This window comes from Pleurodeles waltl, chromosome 3_1 (assembly GCF_031143425.1).
Source record: "Pleurodeles waltl isolate 20211129_DDA chromosome 3_1, aPleWal1.hap1.20221129, whole genome shotgun sequence".
NCBI classification, from domain to species: domain Eukaryota; kingdom Metazoa; phylum Chordata; class Amphibia; order Caudata; family Salamandridae; genus Pleurodeles; species Pleurodeles waltl.
Window position 1 is genome coordinate 1,920,823,548 of NC_090440.1, and position 16,379 is coordinate 1,920,839,926.

The 16,379-nt window shown below is 45.3% G+C and overlaps 1 protein-coding gene across 1 annotated transcript in view; it reads left to right on the top strand.

Annotated features, from left to right (window-relative positions):
• Window positions 1-16,379, top strand: part of HIC1 (HIC ZBTB transcriptional repressor 1) — a 73,374-nt gene that overhangs the window by 20,070 nt on the left and 36,925 nt on the right. The window lies entirely within an intron of this gene.

Below are 16,379 nucleotides of genomic sequence, written 5' to 3' on the forward strand. Positions count from 1 at the left end.
AGCAACTGCAGCTGTTTCCCGGTCGTGCATCCTCAGAGGACAGCCTGTCTTCAGTCGGCACCAGAAGAATGAACGAATCTCCCTTGGAGTGAAGGAGTCACTCCCCTGCTTCAGCAGGCGCCTCTCTGCAACGATGACCATCTGCATGGGTCCCCTCTCCTGACGAGTTGCATGGATCCTGCATCACAGGTGGTAGACTGAAGTGGTCCCGATGGTCCTGACGTCCTACTGTCCAACTTTGGTGGAAGTAAGAGCTTGCCTTCTCACGCAAGACAGTACCCCGTGCACCATGTGTTTTTCAGTTGCCAAGGCGTGTGGCATCCTTCTATGAAATTCTTTGTGCACAATGTAGCTCCGGCCCCCAGCACTCCTTCCTGAGATGCACAGCTTCCTGAGTGGTTCTCTGGCGGCGTGGGATCCTTTGTTTTTGTGTTGCGTGGGCCTCCTTTTGCAACTCCTTTGTCCCCATGCTGGGGGACTCCTGTGTGCACTGGCTGGTATTCTGTGGGCTCTCTGAGTTGCTGAGAGCCCCCTCTGACTCCTCCTCCTGGGTAGAGTCCACCAGGTCCCTCCTGGTCCCGAGCAGTGCCATTTTCCACTAACCATGAGGTTTGCCTGTGCCAAGGCTTGTTGGAATCCAGCGAAGCAAACCAGACTGCAATCATCCATCCGGTGTGGGATATCACCTGCACCAAACACAAACCCGCATCCATCTTCTTGGGTGCAGTACTGACTGTTGTTCTTCACCAGTGGTTCTTCTTTTGCACCTTGATTCGGGTTAGCAGGGGCTCCTGTCCTCCCTGGACTCTTCTGTGCTTCTTGGACTTAGTCCCATTCTTCTACAGGTCTTTAGGTCCAGGAATCCACCCTTTGTGTCTTGAAGTACTTCTGGTTCTTGCATTATCTTCTTTCTCGTGTTCTTGTGTGTTCTAGGAAAGTTACTGTGATTTACTCCTGCTTTCCTGGGCTCTGAGGTGGGTTCTATTACTTACCTTTGGTGTTTTCTAATACTCCCAGCGCCCCTCTACACACCACACTTGCCTAGGTGGGAAACCGACATTCGCATTCCACTTTCTTAGTACATAGTTTGTGTTTCCCCTAGGCCCATTTCTAACCATTGTGATTTTCACTAATTGCACTGTTTTCTAACTGTTTTTATTGCTATTGCTGCATACTAGTGTATATAATTGGTGTATTACTTACCTCCTAAGGGAGTATAGTCTCTATGGTATTTTTGGCATTTGTGTCACTAAAATAAAGTACCTTTATTTTTGTAACACTGAGTATTTTCTTTCATGTGTGTGAGTACTGTGTGACTACAGTGGTATTGCATGAGCTTTGCATGTCTCCTAGATAAGCCTTGGCTACAGCCACCCCTAGAGAGCCTGGCGTCTAGACACTACCTACATTTCCCTAATAAGGGATAACTGGACGTGGTATAAGGTGTAAGTACCATAGGTACCCACTACAAACCAGGCCAGCCTTCTCCAAACCACTGTACTATATAGGTTACTTTTTACATTTTTCTTGTAAATGGCGACATTGGGTCATCCAGATAACTTGTGTAATGCTCGAATACAAGTCTTTCTCGATTTCCCCTGTTGATGTTTTCCCACTACATTTGATCTTTTATATTTTGATTGAATAAATGCATAAAAACATTCCATTTGCATACTACTTTAATATCATTTTTTATGGGAGTGGTGTTGCATTTTTTTCAAGGGACCCCTGTTCCTTTAAAGTTAAGTTTACTGCTCCATTCTAGGACACTCTACTTACTCCATGATACTACGCCACACCAGTCAATGACACATCATTCTCCTTTATGCCATTAACTTTGAGCCATGCTGAATAGTAGTCTCACTAGTGTACAGCATGGCTAAAACACATTGGCAAAGGCAATAGAACGTTCATAGATGAGACCTACTGGCTTTGCCAATGCTTGTTTATAAGGTATGAACTTTAAGGTGACTTGCAATATCCTTATGTACACAGTGGATATTTTACCTCATATAATAGATGGTCACACCACCAACTTTCCCACAAACCACTTAAAACCTTAGTGCATAGCTTCTGTCATTCCAAGCTATTACAGTAGAGCAGAAGAAAGAAAAGCAACATTCCATTTTTTGCTTTAAACGTCTTTATTAATTATGCTCTGTGACCTGATCTGCCTTTTACCTTAGCTGCTAGCTCTGGCAGAAGGCATTGTAATGTCAGAACCCAACTGTAATAACCCCATTATAGTCATTTTCTGATGTCTTCTTTATAATCAGTGAATGTCTTTTCTTTATACGCAGTGACTTGGTGCATCAAAAACAGCCGTTTCTAAAGAAATTAGTGACTGCAGTTTATACAGAGATTAGAAAATCCATGTTTATATAGCCTGTAACTCCAAGAGCTTCTTCAGTTGAAATGCTCCTAGTTAAGACTGATGTGGAGCTGAGCTTCCCAAGATCACACACAGGAGTAGAAGTGTTATTAGAACTATGGTTTCCGAGCACAGTTTACAAATATTGTACCTAATCACTTTTGTACTCTCTTGTGCGGTTCCAATTGGCATGAGGCAAAGGGCATGATGGGTGTGGGGCGCAAAGGGTATGTTCTTCCTTTTTACGCTCCTACCTTGATGTGCTTGGTGCATGAAGATGCAAGGTTAATCAACATGTTATTTTCACATTTGAGCTAATTACTTTGTGAATGTAAATAATAAAAGATACTTTCAGACTGTGAAAACATGCCTTCCTTTCTCCCTATTTCACTTCCAATATACAGGGAGTGCAGAATTATTAGGCAAATTAGTATTTTGACCACATCATCCTCTTTATGCATGTTGTCTGACTCCAAGCTGTATAGGCTCGAAAGCCTACTACCAATTAAGCATATTAGGTGATGTGCATCTCTGTAATGAGAAGGGGTGTGGTCTAATGACATCTACACCCTATATCAGGTGTGCATAATTATTAGGCAACTTCCTTTCCTTTGGCAAAATGGGTCAAAAGAAGGACTTGACAGGCTCAGAAAAGTCAAAAATAGTGAGATATCTTGCAGAGGGATGCAGCACTCTTAAAATTGCAAAGCTTCTGAAGCGTGATCATCGAACAATCAAGCGTTTCATTCAAAATAGTCAACAGGGTCGCAAGAAGCGTGTGGAAAAACCAAGGCGCAAAATAACTGCCCATGAACTGAGAAAAGTCAAGCGTGCAGCTGCCACGATGCCACTTGCCACCAGTTTGGCCATATTTCAGAGCTGCAACATCACTGGAGTGCCCAAAAGCACAAGGTGTGCAATACTCAGAGACATGGCCAAGGTAAGAAAGGCTGAAAGACGACCACCACTGAACAAGACACACAAGCTGAAACGTCAAGACTGGGCCAAGAAATATCTCAAGACTGATTTTTCTAAGGTTTTATGGACTGATGAAATGAGAGTGAGTCTTGATGGGCCAGATGGATGGGCCCGTGGCTGGATTGGTAAAGGGCAGAGAGCTCCAGTTCGACTCAGACGCCAGCAAGGTGGAGGTGGAGTACTGGTTTGGGCTGGTATCATCAAAGATGAGCTTGTGGGGCCTTTTCGGGTTGAGGATGGAGTCAAGCTCAACTCCCAGTCCTACTGCCAGTTCCTGGAAGACACCTTCTTCAAGCAGTGGTACAGGAAGAAGTCTGCATCCTTCAAGAAAAACATGATTTTCATGCAGGACAATGCTCCATCACACGCGTCCAAGTACTCCACAGCGTGGCTGGCAAGAAAGGGTATAAAAGAAGGAAATCTAATGACATGGCCTCCTTGTTCACCTGATCTGAACCCCATTGAGAACCTGTGGTCCATCATCAAATGTGAGATTTACAAGGAGGGAAAACAGTACACCTCTCTGAACAGTGTCTGGGAGGCTGTGGTTGCTGCTGCACGCAATGTTGATGGTGAACAGATCAAAACACTGACAGAATCCATGGATGGCAGGCTTTTGAGTGTCCTTGCAAAGAAAGGTGGCTATATTGGTCACGGATTTGTTTTTGTTTTGTTTTTGAATGTCAGAAATGTATATTTGTGAATGTTGAGATGTTATATTGGTTTCACTGGTAATAATAAATAATTGAAATGGGTATATATATTTTTTTGTTAAGTTGCCTAATAATTATGCACAGTAATAGTCACCTGCACACACAGATATCCCCCTAACATAGCTAAAACTAAAAACAAACTAAAAACTACTTCCAAAAATATTCAGCTTTGATATTAATGAGTTTTTTGGGTTCATTGAGAACATGGTTGTTGTTCAATAATAAAATTAATCCTCAAAAATACAACTTGCCTAATAATTCTGCACTCCCTGTATATGATTGTGTATATTTATCGGAGCCTGCAGCTCGTAAACAATGAGCGATTTGTATAGGGTTGATTGAAACTCCCCAAGGCTGTCCCTGTCCCCCCCAGAAATGTATTGTCTCCTACGCCCCTGCAACGGGTGCCACTGTAAAATAAACACAACTCAGAGACACTGCTGAATATTACCTGGCAGCAGGTGACAGTGCAGAACACAAGAGCTCAGAGACACCACTGAAGGGTGCATGGCGCCATGTGACAGTGAAACACACACACACACCGATCACCGATCAGGTGGCAGATGCCAGTTTAAAACGCTCTGCGTCACTGCAGAATACTACCTGGCAGCAGGTGCCAGTGTAAAAAACACAGGGCCCAGAGACACCACTAAGGCACACATGGCAGCACGTGGCTGTGTGAAACACACAGAGCTCAGAGACACTGTTGAGGACTGTGTGGCAGCGGGTGACACCGTGTAAAACACACACAGATCACAGAGACACCGCTGAAGAATTCCTGGCATTAGGTGTCAGCGTTAAACACACACAACTCAGAGACACTGCCGAATAGAGCACAAGTGCTCAGATACACCACTGAAGGCTGTATGGCGGCAGGTGACAATGTAAAACGCAGTGTGACACCACTGAAGACTACCCGGCAACATCTGACAGTAACGCACACATAGATAACGCTGCGTGACAAATGTCTGCAGGTTATAACGTAAAACGCACTAAGACCAAAGATGAAGCTGACAAATATAGCAAGCCTAGGACTTTTTATTATACCCAGAGGAGCAGAGCTGAAGTGCCGAATACCTAACACTAGGTGGCAGCATTGGCACCCAACACGCTAGAGTTAACGCTTCACGGAAGCAGGTGAACGTGGAAAATGACTTAAGCTGCTGTAGAGCTGGCAGCAGACGACAGCGTAAAACACCCAAAGCCCAGAAAGTACGCTGCAGGACACCGTGCAGCAGGTGGAGGAGTAAGGGGCCAGAGCCCGAGAGAACGCTGCAGGAAACCTGCAGCGGGCGGATGAGTAAGGTACCCGAGCCCGGAGATAATGCTGCAGAGCACCTGGCAGCAGGTGAAGGAGTAAGGTGCCAGCGCTCAGAGATAATACTGGGGGATAGCTGGCAGCGGATAGAGGAATAGGGTACCACACCCCAGAGCTAATGCTGTGGAGTGCCTGGCAGCGAGTGAAGGAGTAAGGTGTGTGGGCAAAGACATTTTACAGCAGGATGCCTGGCAAAGGGTGGCTCAAAAGGTACCAGAGCCCAGGGATATTGCTGCAGAGTGCACGACAGCAGGTGGAGTGGTAGCATAGCAGAGTTCAGGGATAATGCTGCAGGATGCCCAGCAGCGTGTGGAGGAGTAAAGTACCAGAGCTCGGAGATAATGCTCCAGGATGGTAGGCAGACGAGTAAGGTACCATTGCTCAGAGCTTATGAATGCTGCAGGATGCCCGGCAGCAGGTGAAGGAGTAACATACTAGAGCTCAGAGATATTGCTGCAGGATTGGCCGGGGTGGGGGGGGAAGTACCAGGGCTTAGAAATAATGCTGCGGGACATCTGGTAAGTAAGGTGTGAGGGCAGAGAAATTATGCAGAAGGATGCCTGGCAGCGGATGGCACAAAGGTACTAGAGTCCAAAGATAATGCTGCAGAATGCATGGCGGCAGTTGGAATAGTAACATAGCAAAGTTCAGAGATAATGCTGCAGGATGCCCTGCAGTGGGCTGAGGGATCAGGTACTAGAGCTCAGAGATAATGCTGCAGGATGTCCGGCGGCGGGTGCAGGAGTAAGGCACCAGAGCTCAGCGATAGTTCTGCTGGATGCCTGGCTGTGGGTTGAGATGTGAGGTACCAGAGCCCAGAGATAATGCTGTATGATGCTTTGCGGCTGGTGGAGGAGTAAGGTACCAGAGGACAGAGACAATGCTGTATGATACTTTGCAGCTGGTGGAGGAGTAAAGTACCAGAGGACAGAGATAATACTGTAGGATGCATAGCAGGGGGTGGAGGAGTAAGGCAGCAGAACCCAGAGTTCTGCTGGACTGGCAGACAATGGAGGAGTAAGGTCCTAGAGCTCTGATATGATGCTGTAGAGTGTCTGGCAGGCGGTGGAGGGCTGTGGTACCAGACCTCCGAGATAATGCTGCAGGATGCTTGTCAGGCGGTGGAGAGGAGTAAGGTAGCAGGGCTCAGAGATAATGCTTCAGGGTGTGTGGCTCACAAAGACGAAAGATGTACAGGAAGAAGGAATACTGCCAGACGTTAAAGCCTATACTCCCACAAGAATCCTAAGTAATCCGAGAGCTACCCTCTCTCTGCATGAAGCACGACTACTTCTAATAAATACATCCTAGATATAACACTACTTGTGCAATACTTGTATATGCGGACTTGAAAAAACACAAATGGCACATTTAATTGAATTACAAGTTTAGATGATGTTACTGCACAAACAGTAGTGCTGATCAAACCTACAAATGGCAGGAGTCATGCCACACCCATAAACAGTGTCACATGATTCATAGCAATGAATTCGATCCAGCTATATATATTTGTATTTGAGAGCCACATACTTGTAACGTGAATGAGGGACTGAGAATGTCATCCCGGAGCTGAGGAGACATTTACAAACTAATTTGTTTTAGGCCTTGTTGTTCTTCATGTCACCAGCACCAAGACATGGCATCCGAGTTACCAGTTCTGTGTCCTCTGTGTATTGTATTTAATTACACACACAGGAGACAGGCCACGTAATGGGTAGGGTACAGGAGGGAATCTGGAGCCGAGGATTCTGGGTTATTGTTATTTGGCAGCTATGAGGGGACGCAGAGGGACGATGTAGTTTTTCTTGTGCAGATTATGAAAGATTCTGCTGGTGGCCATGTAGGTCTTCTTAGAATCTCATACAATTGTGTTGGCTGGATTTTGGTTTATTCAGAGCTGTGTGAGTGGCTACTTGAGGTTGTGATTGTGAGGTCCCATGGTTAGGATTGGCTATCCCGGCTAGGCTCCTTGGTGGGAAAGGGCTACCCTACCTCCATACTGATCAAGGTCCTTGGGCGGGGGATGGTAGTTCTACTGCCTGTGGACTTAAATTGGAAGAGGTGTGTCCTGGTTGAGGTTTTTGAGTAGGATAGTATTACACAAGCCAAGGTCTCTACAAGGAAGAGAAAGCTGAGCTGAGGTCCCTGAACGGTGCACTACTCTCATAGTCTGTGCATATGTGGTGACTGTACTGAGTGAGTACCTGAAGATCAGTGGCGCACACAGCTGCTGGCCTAGGGAAAGTAGATTCCAGAGATGTCTCTGATGCAGGTGTGCAGGCCTTGCTCAAGAAAGGAATACTGAGGACTGACCGGCTCTGAGGATGAGACTGCTGGGTGTATGTCGCTGAAGAGACCAGATTCCAGAATGGACAATGTCCTTGAGGTGGAAGAAGATGGCCCTGTACATGGATGCTGTGGTGCACCGGAATCAAATTAATGCTTTGAACTGGGCAGCGACAGGCTCAGAGCCCGTCATGGATTTCACCTCTGGTCTTTTGCTGGAGTTGAAGTCATAGGCTAAGACTTTAGACAGTGCCAATACTTGAAGAATTAGAATTAGAACGAGGATAAACACAGTGTTGCAGTGCCAGGTGTGCCAAAACAAAGAATATTAAAGTTTTGTGGTTTGCCAAGAAAAAGAGGTGCAGTTTGTTTGGGTGTGGCAAAATGTTTCAACTTTCGAACGTGCAAAGGAATTTCAGTTTTGGGGGATTGCCAAAACATACAATGTCATAGTTTTGGATTGCCGCGGTACAAAGAGTTTAAGTTTGGTGGTTTGCCAAGACCTAGTAAGTTGCCATTTTGGTCTGCGCCATTACACAGAGTTGCATTTTTTTGGAACATTTCAGACAGTTACATTTTTGGGTGTGCCAGTTTTTGGGGAGTTGCACTGGATGGCATTTCTAAGACTGGAAATGGTGACATCCTTTGAGTGAGTTTAGGCTCTATAGACTTGCAGCTTTTGGATTTGCAGACAATGAGTTGTAATTATTTGAGGCTGTCCCAACACAAGAAGAATTGCATTTGTGTGTGTGTCGAAGTCTAAAGACTGGACAAGATACAAAAAGCAGCAGTTTGGGTGTTCGAAAAGACACAACCGCAGATTTTAGGCTTGAAAAGACAAAACGAGTTGCACTTACCAGATTTCGTAAAACACCAAGTTGCATTTTTTGGGTTTAAAAATGCACAAACGGTTGAAGTTTTGAGCTGGGAGTGGGTGTAGAGAATAATCACAACTGCTAAGTGTTTGAAGCTGAGTTATGGGACTCGCTTTGCCAGAGACTGTGGATTTAGCAATTTGTTCGATGATAGAATAGAAAGAGGTCATAGTAGAAATGCAATTCCAAAGTTTTCAAATTTTGATGACCAGGGGGCATGATTAGTAATTTCCTAGCATCACAAAAATGTCCTAGGCTGTATTTTTGCAAGAGGGCCGATGTGGGTTTTCTATCCACATGAGTTGGGTGTCGTTTGTTGTGAAGCAGTCTGTCCATCAGGAGATTTTTAAAAAGCATCGAGGGAAACAAAGTGTTCACAAGAGTTACCTTTCATGGGTGGGTAACATCTAGGTGGTTGTAGTCAATTATAGATCACAGTTATTGATTAGGGTGGTTGTTTACAAAAAGAGAGTGAAAACACAGGGGTTGAAGGAAAAGTTTCCCAAGTGGACTAGTGAATTAAGGGAGAAGTACTTTTGTGTTTTATGGTCAACTAAGTTGGCCAATGAATTATGCTCTGGTGCAGTCTGCATCATGGCTTTCCTCTGTGTTTCATTCTCAGAGCCGTATCTTGTGATTTTTTGCTTTGTTGTTGTCTGTCCTGATCTGATATGGCCTGTCATTGTCTAGCACCATCTCTCATTGTGTGCCATAGTCTTCAATGCTATTTCTCCATCTGTTGCGGGTAGTCATTGTCTTCTGTGATCTGTAATGATCTGCACTGGCCTGTCATGATATATCATAATCTGCCACTGCCTAACATTGTCTCTTGGGTCCTGTTTTGCCATCACCTATGGTCCTTCATGCTCTATCTTGGACTTTCATCACCTGTCATTGTCAGCCGAGGTAAATCATGTTCTGCTGTCTTTTCTTATAATCCTTCATGGCCTGTTTCAGACTCAGTTTGAGGGCCACAGGACAGGTTGGGCTCTATCCTGCTTTGGGTCTGCAAACTGGGCCAAGAACACCCCTTCTGCATTTGACTCACAGGGTGGTGAGGGCGAGCAGTCACATGCTTCTCGGGAAGGTAGTGTTGGGGGACAAGAGATCAGAACTCAACAGTCAACCAGCAGGCACAATAATATACTGTCCAGCCCAGTGCTTATCTTAGTAAAAAGAAGGTGCAGTGAACTCACAGGAAAACAACGTACTATACAGTTTAAATTGGAATATGCAGAAAGGATTGTAAAGTCATCTACCGATCATAGTGAAGTGCTACACCCCTTGCAGTGTCCTTTCTCAGCTCTAGGAATTCTAGTTTCTTCAGCCACTTGTACAAAGTATGGGTATTGGTACAGGTGCAATTCACTCAGGATGGCCCCACTGATTAATGAGTGATGCAATTCAGCAGTTTGTGACAGTGCAAGTTCTCATGGGCATAGTTTAAAGTTATTTTGGCAGATTTGCCTCTGCACATTCAGTCTCTCAGTCTTTGCTTTCCGTGGCTGTTCCCATTTTATCTGCATAGTAAAGATGTGTCTCTTGTGGAGCTGGAAGGTGTGTCTGCGAATATGTTTCTGCAGCAGCACCTTCAATGATACAGGACTATGCGAGAAACTTCACTTGGCACATGAGCTGCTGAGCAGGGATCAGCACAACAGGCCTGCATGTCAGGTGCCCGAATTCGGCAGTTGTGACCCTCCCATGCCGAATGTAGACACGTGGTTACTTATCAGAGTTGCTGTCTCTGGGTGGTATCTCCTGCTAGCATTCATCTTTGGCAGGTGTGGTCTCCCAGGTCGGATCAGGGCTTCCACATAAGCAGCAACAATGGCTTCTCTACTCTTGTGTGATAGCCCCCCCATCGGGCAGCCTTAGCATCAGTCTGTTGGCCCATGGTAGGGATCCCAGAAGACACAGTGTGCAGTCCACTCAGGGAAACTGGAAGACCTTTCGTGACACAGGTCGACTCTTGGCGTTGCTTCCTTGGGCACTCAACTTTTTCTGGATGTCCTCATGCTGGGTACACGCTGGGCTTTTACTCCTGGACAGGCTTTACTCCTTCAGGGCCAGGAGCTTCCATTCCCTCTTTGAGGAAGCAGTCAAGCTTCTAGGTCCCAGGCAGATCAGCATTGCCTCCAGCAAGATATGTGACACCACCTCACCTCTGGGAGACCGTCTGTCATGCATCCATCATCTCTGGGGTCATACAGCAGCTCTTTGAGTACTCTGCGAACAACCCTCTTCCTTGGTTACAAAGAGCTTGGAAATGGAACAGAGTGTGGTAGTTTGGACCACACTTGTGCTCATTTTACAAGTTGTAAATGTGGAACTGACTATGTCTTCCTGAAATGGTTCGAGGCTGTTCTCTTTCACACAGCTACTGTGCAATGCGATAGTTCTCACAGCAGATAGCAATGCTACCTGCAGGCTCCAAATTGGAATATTAAAACAGGCGCACAATGAATATTGACATCTCTACACCTCATCAGCCATATTCAAACAGTAATCAGGGACAAATAAAAAGGCCGACCCTGCCTAGAAACCTACTCACCTTCAACAACAGAAACTGCTGACCCGTCCCTTTACCCCTTCATCTACCAAATGGCAGTAATCAGGAAGAACTCATCAGTGGCTCCTTGTTCGCGAGGACCCCGTAGAATTTCTCCAACATCCTTAATTTCTTTGTCTGGCTCTCCGTCCTCCAAACCACAAGAACGCAGGCCATGCAGCGCCATTAACTGGGGAAGTTGTATCCATCCTCCATCATGTGACGAACTAAGCTAGTGGCCATCAAAAAATGGAGACCACTAGTCCCAGCACTCTCTCCGCACATGGAGTCTTACTAGTACACAAGTGTAACACATTCACAGCACATAAGCACACTCCACACATAGATTTAAAATCAAGGCGAGGGCCCGGGTTGGACACTAAAACTGAACTTTAACGAGTGAGGTCAGTAGGCCACACCGTTTTGTGACACAGAGAAAAAGATCAGGTCAAGTTTAATAATTCACTAATCCCAGTGTGCTGCCACCACTGCTCCATGTGATCAGCCACTGCACGTGGGCTTTAGGCCCATGTTGGTTATGAGAACACACTTGGTGTGCCCCTCCAGGTCACAGAACAGGTTTTGGACCTTGTGTTTCCATTAAAAGAACTGCGCCTTTGCAGGCAAGCTAGAGTAGCATGGTTTGAGCACGAACAAAAAAAAAGTCAGGATACCAGTTTCACATGCAGTCGAGCACCTAGGGCTCTAGGGCTGGGAAAAACATCTGCACGCCTCGCATCAGATATTTCCATCCCAACAATCTGTCAAGGACGGTCAAGTTCTACTGCAGCCTGCCATCTTCTGTCAAGGTCTGTCACTATGTGATGGTCACAATGATCTGCCATAGTCTAGCATTGCCTGACATGATCCCCCCTATTCTGTTGTGATCTTTAATGTATCAGGGCCAGCCATGTTCTCTGACTGTTTACCATGGTCCTCCATGTTTTGTAATGTGTTATGCTCTGCTCTGATCTGTTTTGGCCGACACTGGGGAAATATTTAAACTGGATTTATTATGTGGCTGAAGAGACGGAGCCTTCTCTGTCCACTGGTCTTCAAACTACTGGGTGGCCTTGGAGGGCAGGGGCTCTGGCAAGATAGATGACTGAAGAACCTTCAGCTACATCTTAAGTCTTAGAAACACAATAACATTGTGGAATGCACTTGGGAAACAGAGCGTTTTAAGGGTGGAAAGTGGAAATCATTGCTATGTTTGAAATGTTAAATATATTATCGTAAGAAAAAGAAGGTATCTATAAAAATAATTTTGTGTTTACATTTCTTGGAGTACTTTTCTCCCCGCCCCCAGACGTTTTGCATTGTTTGTATGTGTCATGTAATTCATTTATTGTAAAAGACAAAGCCAGGCAGTTCATAATTTGGCCTTTTTAAAAGAATGTCCCCGTCCACACTTTGACTTTTGGCTTTATCACAATTTCATTACTTGCTATATTTATTCTGAGAAATGAAAAGACAATTTTAAAAATTGTTTTTGTCTTCATTCCATAGATGAAATGCCCACAAACCCCGTTACAATCTCCACGTTTTCTCGCAATGTGTAACACGTTACATATGCACTGTGAGAAAATATTAACTATTACGTTATTTGAGGTGCCTCCTCGACCAAATTATAATCCTGGTTTTGGGGCTCGATGTAAACATTGAAAACCACTTCCCCGTCTGTATTCAGACAAACGGTTTCTCTGGCACAAAAGAGTGTGAATGTAGTGCTGTGGTACCAGTGAGCATCCGTACATTCGGTGATGGCCGGTGAAAGGTTGTGTGAACGGTGGCTGAGTGTGGATCAGGTGAACCACTGGAGGAACAGTGGCTGGTTGTGGGGCTTGATATTTTGATTGTTGGAAAGGGAGCTTAGCGTGGGACTAGTTTTGAGGGCATGAATAGTGACTGACTTGGAATAATGAATTACTGTGGGATTAGAGATGTATTGATTGAGGCAATAATGACGATCGGAATAGTGATTTACTGCAGGACTACTGGTGGTGTAAATAGTGACCCACTGTGAGAACAGTGGCTTACTGTGGAAAGAATTACTGGCTGTGGCACGAGTAACTGGCTGAGGAAATAGTGTTAGTATATGACTAGCGCTGGTGACTGGCTGAGGGTAAAAGTGACAGACACCCAGAATAGCGACCAGCTGTGGGGCGCATGAGTGATTATGAGAACATTGACTGATTGTGGGTCTAGTGGATGATAGCTCAAACAGTGACTGACTGGTGATCTGCTAAATTACCGAGCGAATAGTAAATGGCTGTGGCAGGAGTGACTGACTTGGGAACTAGTCAGACACCTATAACTCCGCTATGAGGGCTTTGCCACCATCACAGCAGCTATGGCTCTCAAACTGACCAGCCGAGGTGGACACCACCCTGATTGTGTAGTGGTCGAATAGAAACTGGCACCATCTGACACATTACAAGTGCACAGCCGCCTTCTCTTATATGTTGCCTTGTGGTGCTGGTGCATGCAAGCAATGCACAAATAATGACAGACTCAAGGACTACTCACTGACTGCAGCACTGCGACAGACAGTGGGAATAGTGGATGGTCGTAGAATAGTGACCGATAGTGAGACAAGAGACTGGCTGAGGGACCAGTGACTGACTGGGGGAGAAGCATAACTCAGAACTCTGATTTATTTTTGCATTAGGTACTAGGTGTAGGATTAGTGTTTTACTATGGGGATTGTGACAAATAGTTTATAGAGTGACTGACTCAATGACTAGTCCCCGACTGTGGGAACAATGACCGACAAAAGGAATTGCAGCTGACAGTAGGAAAAGTGACTGGCTGCAAGGGTAGTGAGTGACTGTTACAGTAGTGACTGAGCGTAATAGGCTATTACTGTTGTTGACTGAGAGGCAAAGCCATTGCTCACTCAGTGGGTCATGAAGCCCCTACCCCACCTCATCTACAGTACAGTGTCCATCAGGGGTCTTCAAACTGGGGGGCGGATCCCCCTAAGGGGGCATCAAGTGATCCCAGAGGAGGCGCCAGGCTCTGGCCAAAAGAAGCATTACACAGATAACAGTGCTTTGTTTAAATCAGAAAAATAGTTATAGCATTTTAAAAAGATAACAGAACTTAACTGCAATGTTTAATAAGCCTAGACATATTTAAACATTGCCAACTTAATGGAATAAAAATGAAAAATTCTGAGGGGGCCCTAATGATTTTTTACCCATGGGGGGGGGAAGGGGGGAGGTGCAGCATTAAAATGTTTGAAAAACACTGGTCTACATACACATCCAGCACATATACATCTAATAATAAATAAGGTGCAGGGTGTAATGTGCAGTTCATTACCACTGATGAATGTGGAGAGTTACAGGTTAGGCTTTGAGTGGGTCAAGATGCTCTCCTCTCCCCCTCGCTAATGGTAAATAAAAGGGACATTACACTTTGTCCTTCCTTATGTTTTATTTACACCATAATGTATTTTACAACATGGTAGTAACCAAAGAAAGATAACCGAACCAGGCTAACAAGGGTTAAATCCATAACACTGAAAACACCCTGTGAGTATTACATCTGCAAAGTGAAATCAGACAGACAGCAAACACTATTTTCTCACATTAGTTAGGTGGAACTGTGGTAATGACCTGGAATTTTACATTTGTGCTGTTGTAATAAATGGCTTTATGCCACAGCAGTGAAAATAAATGTGTGCCCCAATAACATGTTATTAGCGCAACTGTTCTGGTAACCGCACATTCATACTTTTACTACGGTGCAAACCTCAAATTCCACATTCCCACATAACAGTGAAACGGAGAAAAGGATTATTTTTTTTTGCCTGTCACGATAGTGCTTCTTACCATGACCTTACCCAGGGAGCCAGCTGTCCTAACTGTCACGAGTCTTCCCTAAGGTGATTTTGCCTTACTGAACACATTTAACTGCTTGCATCCTAGTTATGGTTAACTACCAGTTTCAAATACAGATAAACATGAAATACGACACGGCATAAACAATATACGCAGTTGCTCAGAGTGTAACATGATAATTAGTGCGATTGTTGAGGAAGGGGAGGGGTGCCATGGCCCCCTCGAGGTTTGACCTCTCAAGGCATGACCCCTCCCCTCATTGAATAATACATCAGCGTACTTCCCATGAATCTGTACATTGGCTCAAATATGATGTGTTATTGAACTACATGATTCTTCCCTGGCAAATACATTACTTTATTGTTTAATACTATGACTTGAAAATTGGCTGGAAGCTCCCAGTTTTATCCGATATGGAAAATGTGGCGCAGTGACAGAAAATCAATGAGCTCAAAATCACACGACGTTGTTCAAGAGATAAGACATTTGGGGTTTACACACCCTCACGCGCCCCACGCCAGGCACTACATTCCTTAGCACCATAACTGGACCTTGACATGAAAACACTTACCATACTGGCTCATAACAAAAACACACCCTCGTAACCATACACCTTATTTCTGTAGGTAAGCGCTGTTGCACCCCAAACAGGGGCAGTAGGCGCTATACAAATGCTGCAATACAGCTGGTCGCCTTGTGTCACAGCCTGTAGCCTCCCCTCGCTTGACCTGACTCCTTAGAAGTGAGAGGGTGAGAATCAGTTTGGAGAGGAGAGATGCTAGCATGTTCGGTAGTCCTCCAGGGGGTGGTTGTTTGCTGATGACTGTGTTGAGTCTGAAGAGAGGGTGGGTTCAACATAACACTGCGGGGGTGTTGAATAGAAGCTGCTACCTGGGGATTAGAAAGGAGGGCCAGACACAGAGTTAGGCTTCAACGCTGATGTGCTCTCCTAATGACCATTTGATAGTTGTAACATTTATATAGCGCTTCCTGCCATGATGCAGGGTGCTCAAGCACTTGCCGACATGGGTAGCACGCTACAGCCGTGTAGGATGTGAAGTTGGGACGGTGTTGTCTTTGTTTTTGATGTGAAGTGTTTCCATGTCTTGGGCGATGAGCGCCGAGATGCCGTTATCGTGTTGTAAGGTGCAGCGCTTAGCTGTTTGATGGGGGCAGAACTGCAAGAAATAGGCGCGCACTTTACTGGTTTCAGTGTGCTGGCAGCTTTGATCAGCTCTGCAGGTCCTTTCGTGGTCTTTCTTATGATCGCATCCCGCTACTTTCACTACGTTTTTTTTATTTCACTCCAAGGCTGTGATGTGCCCAGTTTTAGACTCGGTTCGGCGTCTTTAGTTTTAAGAAGATTAGAATGTTTTCTGAATTTCTGATCAATATAAGGAGTGGGGAGACTAGACGATAAGACGTGCCTCCGCCCTCCT